Here is a 13,210-nt window from a genome sequence, read left to right as displayed (position 1 = left end):
AAGTATAATTTGTATGTTAATGTAGTGAAATAATTATCTTAATCTATTTACCTTAAATCAATTAAACTCACATAATCAATAACGACTGCATTATCACGAGATTTGTTTACTGGTTTGTTTAATAAAATAATCCACACGTAAATCCCAGTTCCAATGCAGCTACAAACTTAATTACAAACTAAAAAGATTATTATGCAGCTTTAGATATCAATTACATTTCGTAATGCACCTGATATGCTATTATAAAAATGATATTTAATATATTCCAGCTTTCGATAAAATAAGTCGATACTAAGTCGATTCCATTCGGCAAACATGGTATGCAACGCAGAGAGACTGTTCTGGAAGTGTTTATGTTAAGTAGGTCAAATATTCAAAAATACCATGGGACAAAAACAATTATTTTACGTAGTAAATCTGGGAGAATTTACCGTGTTGAAAAGAAGCTATTACATGAACGTCTTGTTTTTAATTTTTCAAAGAAACTTCCACTGCAACGGTTGTTGATGAATCAAACGTGCTTGCCCCCTGTTGGCTTCTTAGGATCGCATAGTTTGAAGAAAGAAAGAAATTATTTACAAAACATCTCAAAGCAAGGAAAGTTGGTGACCGTTGTAAAAAAAAAAACAAGGAACTGCAAAAGCTCTAGTTATAAACTAAAATGGAGAGGACACACAGAGCGGATAAACAAAGATGGATTAACCAAAAAATATTATAAAATGCAATTGGGAGAGGAATAGAAGAGGACGGACCTAAGGTGAGGTGGAAGGTCCAGGTGCTGAAAGACATAACTGAATTATCGATTAACAACTGGGCAAGGAAGCAGAAGTCATGGACCTTCTAAGCCACCTTCGTGGTTAGAAGTAACTGAACATGATTATTATGCTGAAGAAATTGGCAGTGGATTAAAAAAAAAAACAAAAAAAAAAAGAAATTCTACAATATAAATCAATTAAAATACAGCCACTCTGCAAAAATAAGAACATATCAATTGGATCAATCTAGACATCAAATCACTTCTTTGTTCCGAAAGCCATCATCTTGTTCGTGAATCTAGAAGTCTAGAAGTTGTGATTTCTTTCTTATAAACTGAATCTTTCAATTGGCCCAAAAAGTAGAAATCCATGCGGTTGAGGGCTACCAGTTGGCCAAGGAAATTTCATCCAGAAATTCTAGCACCGATGGGGTATAATGGGCAGGTGCACCATCCTGCATAACCCATATGTTTTGCCTAATTGCAATTAAATGTATTCAAATAGAATTGCAAATATCGCTTCAATTTTAAATAGCGCTGACCCAATATGACCAAATAATAAAATCACCAATAATGGCACCAAATATTTATTGAAAATGTATTTCTCTCACCAAATAAAGGTTCTCGTGGTTCCAAATGTGATGGTTTCTCTAATTGGAATTACTACTGATGGTAAAAGTGGCTCCGTCCGCAAAAAGCATGTTGCTTAGAAAACCATCATTATCATCTCCATCAGCGTGATTTACTTATTTACACAAATTCAGCCTCGCTGGTGGGTCATAAGGCAACATGAAGATAGATTTGTCGGTTTATTGAAGGCCATTGCTGAACTAACATCTTAGTCGTTGGGATTCGATCTCTTGAATAATGTCACTACCGTTGTAGAGCCCTTAGACTTCGGCGTTAGTTGTTATTTTATATCGGTCGGTGTTTGGGTTATAGTTGCAATGAATTTTCGGATAATTTTTTGTTCCAAATGTCTGAATTTTTGCTTGATTTGCTTTGGTTATGCTTAGATTTCGCATGCATATCTTATTATTGGCCTGATCTTATTTGTTTTAGTATTGGATGTCTTTGTGATGCTTTGCGATCTGATAGGGTCGTTAAATGCGTATTTCCTCGTTGACGTCGTTATCAGCAAACAAAGGCTCCAAAGTATTTGAAACGTTCTACTCTTTCAAAGTTATCTTTTGCTCTATTCTATCCCTGTGCCTTTTATGTAGTTTGCGTATGCTAGCAATAATTTTCGATATGGAAAAAAATCATATAAAAAATATCATAAAAAAAAATCATATAAAATACAATTAAGATGTCCGGGACTAATAGAAAAGTCTGAATTTTTGCTTGATTTGCTTTGGTTATGCTTAGATTTCGCATACATATCTTATTATTGGCCTGATAATTGTCTTATTTGTTTGAGTATTGGATGTCTTTGTGATGCCTTGCGATCTGATAGGGTCGTTAAATGCGTATTTCCTCGTCGACGTCGTTATCAGCAAAGGCTCCAAAGTATTTGAAACGTTCTACTCTTTCAAAGTTATCTTTTGCTCTATTCTATCCCTGTGCCTTTTATGTAGTCTGCGTATGCTAGCAATAATTTAGGATATGGAAAAAAATCATATAAAATACAATTAAGATGTCCGGGACTAATAGTATGAAGTTCTTACCATCGTGAGTAGAAATTATAGTGTTAAAATCACTTAAACATAAAAATTACACTTAAAAGAGACACCACTGATTCATTTTGATACGACGAAATTCAATAGTAAGTAAAAGTAAAAAAATTGTAATGTTTAACATTTAGTTCGCGTCAAACTTCGCTCTGATGATTGGCCACCTTCGCAACGAAGATGGCAGCTGAAGAGGAAGAACCAACGCATTCATCATACATCAAAACAATTTGATTTGTAATTTTTAATATGAAAAGGAACAACGGTCCAAATCTGGATACTTTCAAACATTCTCAAGATACGAAAATTATTACTTACTTGTATGTTGGGCTGTCACTGTTCGTTACAATGTCGGCGACGAAAAAACATTAAAGCAAATTCGTTATTAAAACGGGATAAAGGCATCAATTTGGCGCTTTTCTTCAAATAAATCTAATCTAATCATTTCTTTATGGGAGACACCAAATAACGTGCAATAACAATAAAAGCAGGAACTAATTGGCTATCTCGTTAATTGGGTGTCTTATAACTATCTGCTCGGTGTCGCAAATATCTGCCGTGTAGATTGCAAATTCCTAACAGAATTGAAATTCTGTTGTAGCTAAATAATTCAGCCACCATGCGAAGTGGAAAAAGTGACGCGTGAAGTGCAGTGAAAATTGGTTAATTCACTAGAATATTCTATAATCATTTACATCAGAGATTACTGAGACACGTTGATGATACCACTATGCTAGAAGGAATCGAGGAAAACTGGCGCAAATAATGAAAATGTCATATGGAAATCGCAAATTCTGGATGTCAATATACAATGTGTTCAAAATAAGGATGTCTATCTTGCAAAATTGCAAAGTTGCAAAATTTAAAGGTTAATAGCGTTCTCTTGAAAAAAATAAAAAACATATTTATTTAACAATTCCACCAGTTTCGAAGAAAACGAAAAAATTTTAACCAAGGTGTTTTTGAAAATTATGGATATATATGTGTGGATTTGATATGTTCATTAATGTTCATGTTGAAGAAAGCATTAATAAAAAAAAAAGAAACAGAGAAAAGTGAAATATTTCAAAATTACACAGAGTCTAATAGGATGTAGATTTAAGGCAAAGATTTATAGTTCACCATTGGTTTTAGCAAACATCTTAAAAAAAGCATTCCATCTGTGAGCCTCGGAGAAATAAATGAGTAGATAAAACTGCAAAAGGATAAAAAATAAATTAATTATTCGAAAATAAATATATCGGAGTAAATAACGAAATAAAAGTAAAGAATGTCAAAAATGTAAATTGTAGAATTTCTTTAGTTGTTTTGTCTTATTTTCGCAGCAGTAAAGTACAGATATTATTAAAGTATTATTTATTAATTACAGTGTATAACAACTAAAACATTACAACTCATTTCTGGCGTGCTCGGAAATCGTGTTCTTCTGTTTTCTTGTCAGATGTGACGTGGTTGGGGGTCGTTGGGGTCACTTCATGAGAAACGCCATCTATTACTTAGTCACTAAACTAATAAGAACCTAAAGAACTAAAGAACCCTGTATGACACATTAGTTTCAATGTAAAATAAAAAGTATTTTTTGTTTTGTTTTGAGAGCTTAACTCAAATTGGTTCGCATTCAACTCTGTACTTGCTCATATATTGTTTGAGGAGGGCGGAGAGGGACATGACTGATTGCCATATTGATGAAAGCTAAATACCTGGAGGAATCTAAAAAAATAAATAAATTGAACTGAACATTTAATATAAAAATATTTACAAACTTTTTATATAAACGAAGTCAAAAGTTTCTTCATTTGTTCAAAATATCATTAAGGTATGTAAATATTTTTATATAAAATGTTTAATTTATTTAATATTTGTACGTATTTAATATCCACATTGTGATCCAAACGCTGAATAATTTTTTTTAAAAATTTAAGGATGTAGAGGTTGCTCACCTCCTTTTTAAGACATTGCAAGCCAATAAATTTTAAGTTGTTTAAAACAGAAAAAACTATCAGAACACGATCTCTCCGCAAGGAAAACATTTTGTTCATCTACATCTACATACATTCTTGAGGAGTGATAAATTTGAATCTGAACTCAGTTTCTAGGTTGCTCGCGGAGGGCGTTAGTAGCCGCTGTTAAATTGATTATTTTTAAGGAAAAAAAGGTAATCCCGTTTAATATCCTATAATATATTAAACTTTTAGTTTTCGATAAAATTGTTCTAGTAAGTAGGCTATGACTTAGGTGGTGGTGTGAACCGACAAAAATATCAACTGACTGTAAACTATTTCGTAAGGATACGATATTTCGAACACCCTGTGGTGAAATATGATACAAATCGGTATAGCTGGGTTGTAAGTACTTCTGAATAAGTTACCAATTTGTTAAATTGTTCCAGTTGGCGATAACTTTGAGTCGAAACAATAAGCAAAACAAAGTTTAGGTTCATTTTTGGGAGAGATCTATAGAACTAAAAAAGAGTTTTCAAAGTCGAACCCTAAACGAAAATTTTTTGAGATGCTCAGTCTCAATTAAGGAAATGTTGGTTTCAATAAAATCTCGAAAATTGAAATCTACATGTATGACTGATACGACCCTTAAAGCATTTTTTTAAAAGTTTGATCAATGTATTATATGTTGTCATGCAAACTTAATTATTTTCATATTTCTAGTACACTCACTGTGAATTAAAAAAAATGTCAGCGTTGCCGCAAATATGTTAGGAAATAAAAGGAAGCCTAAAATGGCTCGACATACGAGCAGAGAGTTAAAAACAAGAATTGTGAGCAAGTTACAAGATGGTTGGTCTTCAGCGGTAGCTCAACATTTTAATGTAAGCAGAACAACCCTTTTTCCCATTAATAAAGAGTGGAAACAAGAAGTAATGTTTGAAACAAAATGGGGATCTGGCAGACAAGGAGTTAGTTTGTTTAAGAAGTTAGTCGAGGATGACCCTTTCCATTTTCCAAAGCTCGGAGAATGCACGAATTCGGTAGGAATTTCCGGGCAGTAAAACCACAGTTTGACGAAGAGTTAAGGCATTGCGTCTCAAGTGCCGGACTGTGGCACTTACTTCCCAACAGAAGCAAGCAAGGCAACTATCAAGCGCATGAGCAGCAATTTTGAGATATTGTATATTTTCTGGCAAAAAGATCTCCCAGTCTTCCAAAAAGTGTACCGTACAGAAATTATATTTTTCTACTCCCGGCTGGAAAATACCTAATTACATACCGATCTAGCGTGCGGGAAGCGTCACTTTACCACGTCAGTTTCGTTTCCCATGATTCCGAGCCACTTCGGACATTTCCGGGATTTTACCGCACGGATTTGGGAGCAATCGGATGTTTTCCACGCTTTGAATTTTGACGTTTGTCGATTCTAACGGTCATGTCAGTGAATGTATTTGTGTTGTTTTGCAAAAATGTACCCAGAAACTAACGGTCGTAAAAAAAGTATAGTATGCAACACGTTCGGTAAACTTTTTAACTCACTCGTTTATTAAAAAAACTCGCTCCGCTGGGCTTGGCTCGTGTCAAATAAACTCGTGAGTCAAATGTCGTTTACCGCACTTGTTGCATAACATACTATTACCAACAGGACAACTGTCCTGTCCACACGGCAAACAAAATGTCTCCAAAAGGCCAATATCGAAACCTTGCCATGGTCAAGTTACAGTCTTGACACCAACCCAATCGGAAACAAATGGGGGATAATGGTGAAACAGCTGTATAGAAGACATTTGCCTCAAAACAGCAAGGAGCGATGGCAAGTTGTTCATGAAGTTTGGGAAGAATTGTCGCTTAAAGAAAACTTCGTAACTCCTTTCATGACTATGACCTATGATTGACACGGATAGAGATTGCACAAAATATTAAGTTCCTTCCAAGTGTTTCTTCTTGTCCTCATTTTGTTAAAATGTTGGGCCCCTGTTGATAACGATCAACCATCTTCTAAATTTGGTAACAATTCTTGCATTTACCTAAACCTTATCATATTAAAGTTGTTTATTTACAAGAGAAAATTTATCTTTTTATTTTTAAAATAAATAAACTTTAAGTCTGTTTAGTTTAGATGAGAACAAATAACGATAAACAATGAAATTGAACGAAATACTGAATACATGAACAAGGTCAAAAACAACGAAAAGACACTCAACTCTTAAAAATATACGTATTAATTTTTATTACTCACAATGTTTGCCCTTAGAACCCATATTTGACGTAAAAACAAATTTTGTTTCGACAAATTTTCAATATGACAACCTGATGATGTATATACTGTTCAAAATATGAAGTGGAATTTTCAAGCCCCATCAGTTTTTTAGGAAACTAGCTGTACGCCTTACGTGAAAAGTCATAAATTCTATCTGAATATGCTACACAAATTCAAGAGTGACTCCTTGGTGAAGAATGGCAGAGCATCTGGTTCCAGAATCTGCATTCAGTATTTCCTTCTATTCCCGTCAGGCTGAAATGCCTGTCAGTTAGTGGACTTACCATTATTTTTAGCAGATTAACGAGAATCACGCTGTATAATATCGTGACGTAAATGATTGTGGATTACTCGACCACGAATTTTTACGGAATTAATTTTTTTCGATTACGTTACATCATATTATGTTACAAAAAAGTAGTTATGTTACTATGTTATTACGTAATCAGTTTTCTCTTTTGTTACGGTTTTGGCGGGTATGTAATGGTTTTCACAAATATCTATTTTTTTTTAATTTGGTACATTCCTTGTGGGTAATGAAAGACAAGTGACTGTCCAAGTGAATGGACCCAAAGACTCATTCTTACAATGTAAACGAGGTTTTAATTAGATTAACAATTATTTAGATTTAATAGAAGTCTTGAATTCTCCACATTTTAGGCTAAGAAAAGTATCGGCCATCTAAGAGATAGTTTAGATGTATGATTCTCAATTTTCAATGTGTTTGCACAAATATGAACTCTCAATAAGGTTGGTAATTGGAGATTTCTACAGGTCGTTATTAACCTTACGTCGTCAGATTTTAAATAAATAACTCAATAACATTCAATATTGATGGCCTAGAATTATCTCAGAAGGCTTATCTGTAGTATAGAAGTGTTCTGACATGCACTTTTCGAGTTGTAGCTTTTCTAACAGTTTGAAATTCCGAACCATAATACTATTTACAAGCCTTGTTGGTGTATCAGTTGTGGATAAATCGAACTTGCTGACGTTTGCTTTTTCACTTCACCATCACCATCAAAATACACAAAGAAAAAAAGTTTATAGATATAACAAATAATTAATGGTTTGTTTTGTATTTATTACAATATTTGCAATTATGTTAGTTTTTTTTTGCAAAAATGAATTATTGTTTTTTTTTATACTGAAAAGAAAATATAGTCGAAACTTTGCTCCAATAAGAAAAATACCAGTTGTTATACCAGTTGGTTATGGTAGTAGACTTTGCTCCACGTTTCAAAAAAGTAAAACCAATCCGTCATTTCTCAACTTAAAACATATAAAACGTAATTGATTTAGATATTTTTAATACGTAGATTACAAGTGGTAACAAAAAATTTCCCGATTTCACAACATTTTTGCAAATCTTTTTTAACCAGTTGAAGAAAACCAAGACTTCAAAATATGTTTGATGCTTATGGAGATTTCACATGACTCTAAATTTCCTTGGAGTGTTTCTTCTCGTCCTATTTATGTTAAAATGTTGAGCCCACGACGTCAACTGTCTAAATTTGTTACCATTTTTGCATTTACCTCAATCTAATTATTTTTAAATCGTTTATTTACAACTTAAATTATCTATTTTTTTGTAAAATAAATAAAAGCCCAGTCTGTCTAGTTTAGACGTTACCTATACCGCGTAACAAATATTTTTCTTATAAATACGAAAGGCGCCAACACCTCCGGTAAGGTGACAAAGAAAAGGGTAGTATTTTGTTTTGATACGAAATGATGGAAAAAGCAAATAATGGTGGGATTTTTTTTATATATTAGTTTCACTGACATTCACACTCAACAACGAAGCAAATGTTCAAAACTCTTGGTATTGGAGTCAAGACAATAATAATAATAATAATAATAATAATAATAATAATAATAATAATAATAATAACAATAATAAAGATTTTTATATAATATATAATAATATTTTATATAATATATAAAAAAAATATAATTATATAATATATATATAATATAATATATATAATAAAACAATAACAAGATAGCATTTTAGCAAAAAGGCGAGATTTAGTCTACTAAAGATTAGTATACTATTCTATCTAAAATGACGAAAGAAAAAAAAGTCCCTGAATATCCTTTTTATAAGTTGTAACTTAAACAAAAAAAATGATTGGTGTTCCCGCGAAAATCAACACAAAGTAAAAATAATTAAAGCAATATTTCGTTACATGTAGCGCACACAGTTACCCAGAAACGTGCTTAATTTGCTCATTCTCTGAAAAGGTTAGGAAATTTTTAATTTCATTTGGCAAATTATTTAAACATGAAACAAACTTATATGAAAAGGAGCGTTTAAAAATTTCAGTTGCATGCATTGGCGTCACATTGTACGTCACAGCGATAGCTTATTGTATTGAAAAGGTATGGAGGAGACTTTCTCCTTAGTATTTTTGAATATAGAACGGCAGAATGAAGAATTATTCTGACTAATTCTGTCGAAGCTTCGGATCCCAAAAATCAACCTGAGACATGAGTTTTGTAGCTTTTGAATTCCGCGTTTATCAAAATAGTTTAAACAAGAGTCATACACTGCATCCCCGTAACTTAGTTGTTCTATGTTTTCTATATTTTCTGCTTAAAAATTCACGATTTTGATATATAAATTTTAACATTAAATATGCCTTTTGTAAACAATTATAAATATGCTCTGAAAATCTCAAACCCTTGTGTATTATCATTCCTAAGTTTATCACACAACCACAAAACTTATTTTTTATTATTAATCTCCACAGCATGGCAACCCAATAAAAACCTCTCCCTGTCACTCTTTCGGCCAAGAACGATTGCTGCGGATTTACTAGCATTTAATTGTAAACAATGCTTAGTGGACATCTCATAATCTATGTTCAAGTCGTAGTTTAGAGCTACAACGGCTTGCTTAGCTTCACCGTGAAAAAAAGGAAGGTAAATTTGTGTATCGTCTGCATAATAATGATGACAACTTGACAACAGAAATTTTGTAATACAATAAAGAAAGGCGGTCCTAAAAAAGGTATACCTTTACCGCTTTAAATCGGTGTTGTAGGTATGACGCTAGAAGTCAGCTTGCCTTCATCTGTAGCCCTAAATATATCATCTGTTATATGTAATAGAGCTGTAGTACAACTATATGCAGCTTTTGAAACTGTATCTGCTCACGTATAACCTTTTCCAAGATTTTTGAAAAGGTTGGTAAAATACTGATTATCTAAGGTTGTTGGCTTTGCAATGTTTGGTAACGGTATGACGAGTGCTTTTTTCCACTGATCTGGGAAAATTGAATATTTTAAGCAATAGAATACATAAATTTATTGAAGAAATATTAATACCATCGCAACCTACTGCCTTAGTCTTAATAGTCTTAATACATCAGTTTCAGTTACAGGGGTAAAAGAAAATATCGATTTGTTTATCCTCGAAGTCAATATCCTCAAAAAAAATGTTATGGCGGGAATTTGAGCTCATCACATGATTGGGCTATTTTATGGGCTATTTATTATGTTTCTTTTTGACAATATTTTGAAGCTATATTCTTATTATTAATTATCTTTAACAAACGAAATGAGAGTCAAATTTATAGTAGTTCATTGAAGCTTTCTTGTTGCTTAAACTTTCATTTCATTGAAATTCATTCCTAGAACCTACAAAGTAGGTCTTAAAAACCTAGTACGAGTTTGATCCTAAATAGTTAGTTTGTTTTGAACATAGGAAATCAAATGTTCTTGTCTTTATTATAAAATAATTCCGTTTTGAAACAAACAGTAGCAACTAATTAAAACATTTTATTGTCAGAGATGGATACACTTTTTTGTAGTTATGAACTGGCTCGCGTAATGGCAATGTAATAGAAATCCGCTCTCCTAGAGCTTTGCCCAAAAAAATTGACGAAGCAGCTAAACTGAATCATTCGATATCCACATTGGACATCAAAAGGAACTCTGTTTTGTCAAAATGTGATATGACAGCCTGACGATATGAACACTACTCAAAATAAAAAGTGGAATTTTGAAGACGTATCAGTTTTTTTTTTATGAAACAAGCCGTACCATCAATTTATGAGTGAAGTGTGAAATTCGTGCAATCACGAAATTCATAGTTCAAAGATTAGCTTCATTAAAAATTACGCATAACTTTCGCACTTGACCGAGTTCTTCGGAACGGAATAGTGACCGATACGGCAATAGGTATATCGCTAGCATCAGACCCTGAAATGTGCAATTACATGGTCGCGGATCGTTGCACTTCTCCCAACTAATTACGGAAATATTGAATTGCGAATATTTCATATAATATTCCCTTCGGTGATGGGAAAAATTTGCGAGAACAGCTCCAATTATCCAATTATCGAATTGTTTATTTTCGCGTGTAACACATAATTTAATTTTTTAATAATGCATGTCACATGGATTTGGTGTCATAAAATAAAACGACAAGAGACGCTGGCCACGTTTCCATTTGTAAATTACATCTTAAACGCTCTGGATGCCAATGAAATTGTGATTGCAATTCCGGATTCGGATTCAGGAAAGGCAAGCTGACTTGGCTAATATCAACAAAACATTAATTAATGACTTGTCTGGCCTATTACAGAAAGGTCCTTCGCTCTCAATAAACCCAGCAATAACCCAATAAAAGGCTGTTTCTAAAATTTGTTTTAAATTCCTTTTAAAATTCCTCAACTATTTTATTAATAATATTCAACCTTATTTTACATTGCATTACAAATACATTACATAAAAACACAAAAGAAAAACAATTCCTTTCTAATTTACTTACACCACAATAAATGTTAAGAATTTATTTACTCATGTGTTTATTTCGTTATAGCCGACTAATGTGGTAGCAGTAGTCTTGGACAGAAAGAAGGCTAATCATTGTAAAAGATACTAGATTCTATTCCAAATTTCAATCACCTACATTTTATTAATTAAACAGTAATTAAGAACCACAGAAAAAAAGTTTTCTCAAGAGTAAAGTGCTAAATCTGTCTAGCTCTTTTTTAGTGCACTTAAATATTTTTAGATTTGCAATAGCGTTTCTATTATTTAGTAATTTATTACTATTTTCAAAACGTTTTAAGTTTTCCTGCGTCGGTGGCTTAACTGAAACTGTTTCAGTTAAGATCTGAGGAACCCAACAGGATGATGCGCGAAACGTCAGCAAGTTCAATTCAACAACAACCGGAGCAGTAGGAATGTTTTGGTAATTTATTATACAATCTTATGTAACAAGGACTGACTCCCTTCAATTAAGGTTAAACGGTGAATTTAAAATTTACATTTAAGGTGCTGGTATTATAACTGTCAAATATCTGCAGCTCGAAGTCCTTTCTACTTCTAAAAAAGAATATCAATGCTTCATAAATGTGTAAAGCGTACATAGTCCAACTGCATTCGGCCTTAAACACCCCTCTACAACTTACCTACCCATTTTTGTTCTCAATGAAAAATGGACCAGAGTAATAAGTTGGGGCACCATCTTGCTGAAGGGATATATCAATATAATATATCTTCGAGTAATTCTGGAATGACTTCTAGGTACCTACCTTCCACATTCATTCCGCAAGCTATTCGTTGTCCCAAAGGAAAGACGGTACCCCAACTCCAAAGCGTCCTTGTTTGGCCCTTTCAAAAATTATATTGTGGTTTTCTGCCAAGCAGTTCCTCATTTTATGACGATTAAAGATTTACGAACATTTGTCGAACTATATTACAAGTCTCAAAAAGGAATCGTTGATTTGTATTTGTTGCAAATACCAGTGGTGGATGTTGAATACTCATAAACTTGAATGGATGGGTATTTGCATTGTTTTTTAAGTTCCTTGGGCAGTCGATTTTGGTACCGCTACTGTTTATTTTGTGTGTTTGCAAGTGCCTAACTGGATTTATTTTCCGAAGAGCAATATAAAGAAAACACTTCTATAACATAAAAATTATACTGACTATATCCCGTTAAAAACTTCTCTCTTCTCTGGTAATGTGATTTCAGAACTTCTTGGGCATTTTCATTCCATTTTATAAAATAAAAAATATAATTTTCATAAGCCATTATTATAGAAAATTTAATTCAAAACTGACAATATCGTAAGTTTTGACACATTTGTTTTTTTGTTTTTAATAGATGAGTCATAGCCAACTTAACATTTATCATATTATCATATTATATATTATTATTTTTAAAAAAATAATTTTCATCATGTTTTTTTTTTAAAGAAGAGTCTCTTCATAGAGGTATCTTCTTTTTAGTTCATTTAGTTGATTTACTATTTCCCACTGCTACAAATAAAGTAAAACATGAAATAAATTGAATTTTGAGCTTAATTTTCGAACCAACATTATACAAATATATATTTATATAGAGCTTAAATGATTCCTAATTAATATGAAAAATAATATATAGAGTGTTACATTTAAAAAATATATGTTTGCTTCACAGCTGACAAACGGTTAGAGAGAAAAAATGTTATTTGATTTTTTTAAAACTCTTCAATAATTTCAAAGACAACGAAGATACGAGACTCATCTCAAAAAATTTTTTCACAAAAAAGTAGCACGTAAACCGCAACTTTCTATATTTAAAA

General features: G+C 32.4%; 1 protein-coding gene across 2 annotated transcripts in view; it reads right to left on the bottom strand.

The window, feature by feature from the left end:
- LOC132706994 (facilitated trehalose transporter Tret1-2 homolog) overlaps nt 1-13,210 on the bottom strand; it is a 56,394-nt gene that overhangs the window by 34,943 nt on the left and 8,241 nt on the right. The window contains exon 1 of one of the 2 annotated variants that reach the window (XM_060678599.1): nt 2,743-3,132. The exons of the other annotated variant lie outside the window; for it this stretch is intronic. The gene's annotated coding sequence lies outside the window, so the exon portion shown is untranslated. Of the gene's footprint in view, nt 1-2,742; nt 3,133-13,210 lie in introns of those variants that run through there. 2 annotated transcript variants of the gene reach the window in all.

Source organism: Cylas formicarius, unplaced genomic scaffold (assembly GCF_029955315.1).
Source record: "Cylas formicarius isolate icCylForm1 unplaced genomic scaffold, icCylForm1.1 PGA_scaffold_9__14_contigs__length_23061073, whole genome shotgun sequence".
In the NCBI taxonomy this organism is placed as follows: domain Eukaryota; kingdom Metazoa; phylum Arthropoda; class Insecta; order Coleoptera; family Brentidae; genus Cylas; species Cylas formicarius.
The sequence above is the reverse complement of the archived record's forward strand: the minus strand, read 5'-3'. Positions and strand labels throughout refer to the sequence as shown.